The sequence below is a fragment of the Phyllobates terribilis genome, unplaced genomic scaffold, assembly GCF_046119375.1.
Source record: "Phyllobates terribilis strain yellow unplaced genomic scaffold, ASM4611937v1 Scaffold_1584__1_contigs__length_252767, whole genome shotgun sequence".
NCBI lineage: Eukaryota > Metazoa > Chordata > Amphibia > Anura > Dendrobatidae > Phyllobates > Phyllobates terribilis.
This window is the reverse complement of record NW_027364344.1, coordinates 74222-77662: the sequence shown is the minus strand read 5'-3', so window position 1 is coordinate 77662 and position 3441 is coordinate 74222. Positions and strand designations below refer to the sequence as shown.

Below are 3441 nucleotides of genomic sequence, written 5' to 3'. Positions count from 1 at the left end.
ATGTATGGCTCCCCCGCACACCCATCCAGGTATGTATGGCACCTTCATCCCTCTTCCTGGTATGTATGGTACCTTCATTCCTCTTGCATCCCTGTATGTATGGTCCCCCTCATCCTTCAACCCTGTATGTATGGACCCCCTCATCCCAGTATATATGGCCCCTTTCATCCCTGTATGTATGGCCCCCCTCATGCCACATCCCTGTATGTATGGCCCCCCTCATGCCTCACCCCTGTATGTATAGCCCCCCTCATCCTTGTATGCATTGCCTCCTCATCACTTATATGCATGGCCCCCTCATCCTTGTATGCATCGCCCCCCCTCATCCTTATATGCATGGCCCCCTTCATCCCTGTATGTATGGCCCCCTCATCCTGGTATGCTTGGCACCCCCTGTTCCCTGTCACGCTGCTCATAAAAAAAATAAACAATCATACTCACCTCCTCTCTCCTCCAGCGCTGTGTTCCCCGAACATCCACGGGTCTGCACATCCCTAATAACAACTGCTCCACATTAATTATTCTCACTGAATGACATCACACAACATGGAGCTGACTCTCACGCTTACCTCGTCTCTTTTCCCTCTTTTCTTCATTTTCTGAGATTTCTTGCTCTATACTCAGATATATTGAAGATTTTCTTTCCACGTCAGCTGGAATTTCTAATCAGAAAGTAAAAAAAAGCCCTCATTAACAATATATTCTTATAGGATCTGCTTTGTGTCCATAATGTAAGTAAAGGGACGACTTATTACTTGATACCACTGTGCGGTCACTGTGGCTGAACGGCAGAGGAATCTTATTCATAAAGAGGTCAGGGATCATTGTTAGCCATCATATATGTGACGGTCTGTACTGGACATCTAGTGTCTCCCGGAGGTCTGTGTTACTGTTCGGGTTCAACAGTCCGAACAAAGCTTGTTGAAAGGATGCAGCACAGCCAATCAACAAACTTTTCTGGTGTGGGCACTTCAGGCCCCATCACAGCCATGCCAAGTATTGGTATGCCTGTGATTGGCCGGCGCAGTATAAAGGGGACCCCACGTCATTTTTGGGGGTGCCCCCCCTTTTAATAATCAGTGAAGGCTATGCAGACAGCCGTGAGCTGATATTAATAGCCTGGGAAGCTTCATGGACATTGGCCTCTTCCCAGAATAATAACACCAGTCCCGAGCTGTCTGCTTTCCCTCATGTGGGCATTTTTTTATTTTATTTTTTAAATTATTATCTAAATACATGTACAGTAAGCTACACACACACACTGCACTAAATTATATATCTCACTGACAAATTTCTAACTATGCATAGGCACCGGCTGGTGAATACCGTATTTTTCGGACTATAAGACGCACCTAAGTTTTAGAGGAGCAAAATAGAAAAAAAATGTAAGCAAAAAATGTTGTCATGATGCCCTGTTAAGCTGGAGGGGGTCTGCTGCTGACACTGTTATAGGGGTAATGTACCCCACTTCTGTTAATATCCCCCATCCTGGTATATATGGCCCCCTCCTTCCTGTTATATGTGGCCCTCATCCCCATCCTGATATGCAATGGCACCCTAATCCACCATTCTGGTATGCATGGCACCCCAATCCCCCATCCTGGTATGCATGGCCCCCTCATCCCTCTTCCTGGTATGTATGGCACCCTTCATCCTGTTATGTATGGCGCCCCCGCACACCAATCCTGGTATGTATGGCACCTTCAACCCTCTTCCTGGTATGTATGGTACCTTCATTCCTCTTCCTGGTATGTATGGCACTCTTCAGCCCTGTATGTATGGCCCCCCTCATACTTCATCCCTGTATGTATGGACCCCCTCATCCCGGTATGTATGGCCCCCCTTCATCCCTGTATGTATGGCCCCCCCTCATGCCTCATCCCTGTATGTATAGTCCCTCTCATCCTTGTATGCATTGCCCCCCTCATCACTTATATGCATGGCCCCCTCATCCTTGTATGCATCGCCCCCCTCATCCTTATATGCATGGCCCCCTTCATCCCTGTATGTATGGCCCCCTCATCCTGGTATGCTTGGCACCCCCTGATCCCTGTCACGCTGCTCATAAAAAAATAAACAATCATACTCACCTCCTCTCTCCTCCAGCGCTGTGTTCCCCTCTGTGCCGGAATATTCACTGCGTGCGTGGGGAGCAGTGACCACTCATTTTCCCTAATAGTTTGCACGTGGTAGCCGCAGCGCGGCTCCTGCTGCGCTCAGCTGTCTGTGTGCCCGCTATTAAAGTCCCATGAATATTCACCACATCCCGTTCGGGTTCGGGATCACGTTAGGGTAACATTCTTGAGCCTGATGGACCCGAACATCCACGGGTCTGCCCATCCCTAATAACAACTGCTCCACATGAATTATTCTCACTGAATGACATCACACAACATGGAGCTGACTCTCACACTTACCTCCTCTCTTTTCCCCCTTTTCTTCATTTTCTGAGATTTCTTGCTCTATACTCAGATATATCGAAGATTTTCTTTCGACGTCAGCTGGAGTTTCTAATCAGAAAGTAAAAAAAAGCCCTCATTAACAATATATTCTTACAGGATCTGCTTTGTATCTTTCCTGTATATAGTAGAATTGTTCTACTCCTGTCCCCTATACATCTGGTAATCTGGAAAAACTTTACAAAATTAGGCAAATAGAGATACAGTATGGGCCTATGGGCAACATAATTGGAATCCATGAAACATGTATAACATAGAAGACCACTAACAAAAATACCATATGAAAGTATTTGAGCCTTGACATCAACATTCTCATTTTTTGTGCTGTAGACATGTACATACCTGACAATGGGGACGAGGGTGGCAAGCTGGTAATAGCATCATCTCTAATAGACACAGGAAAAGATTCTTTCTGCCTGTTTGGAAGAAAATAAACGTGTAAATTACAAGTAAATTCGGTATAGAAGGGGTTGTCTCACTAGATTAACATCAACAATAAGGCCTATTAGGATATATAAGAGTTATGGTAGGGAAGGTTTCCTACTCAAAACTACCTTCTATAAAGCAGAGCGAAAAACCACTACCAAGAATGGCTGGCATGTAGTACTACATCTCTCCTACAGTGTGGGCATCACTAAAAGTGCATGACTGGCTGCAATTATGGGCTGTCACCACCAGAGGTTTCTGAAGCTAAAAGCACAATGACTGCTAATCACGGGCGATGCATGCTGTATTTGTTGTTATGGTATTTATGTCCTATATTTGGGTTTGTGCATATACAGTGCCTACAAGTAGTATTCAACCCCCTGCAGATTTAGCTGGTTTGATAAGATGCAAATAAGTTAGAGCCTTCAAACTGCATTCGAGAGTAGGTTTTATGAACAGAAGCATAAATCTTACAAACCAAAAAGTTATGTTGCTCAGTTGAATTTTATTAAATTTTAAACATAAAAGTGTGGGTCAATTATTATTCAACCCCTAT

General features: G+C 44.9%; 1 long non-coding RNA gene across 1 annotated transcript; it reads right to left on the bottom strand.

The window, feature by feature from the left end:
• Positions 1 to 576: 576 nt before the first annotated feature.
• Positions 577 to 2883, bottom strand: LOC141244476 (uncharacterized). Its single transcript, XR_012308393.1, has 3 exons — positions 2802 to 2883; positions 2418 to 2510; positions 577 to 662 (listed from the first exon to the last, which is right to left on the bottom strand). It is a non-coding gene; the product is annotated as an uncharacterized lncRNA (long non-coding RNA).
• Between the last annotated feature and the right edge of the window lie 558 nt (positions 2884 to 3441).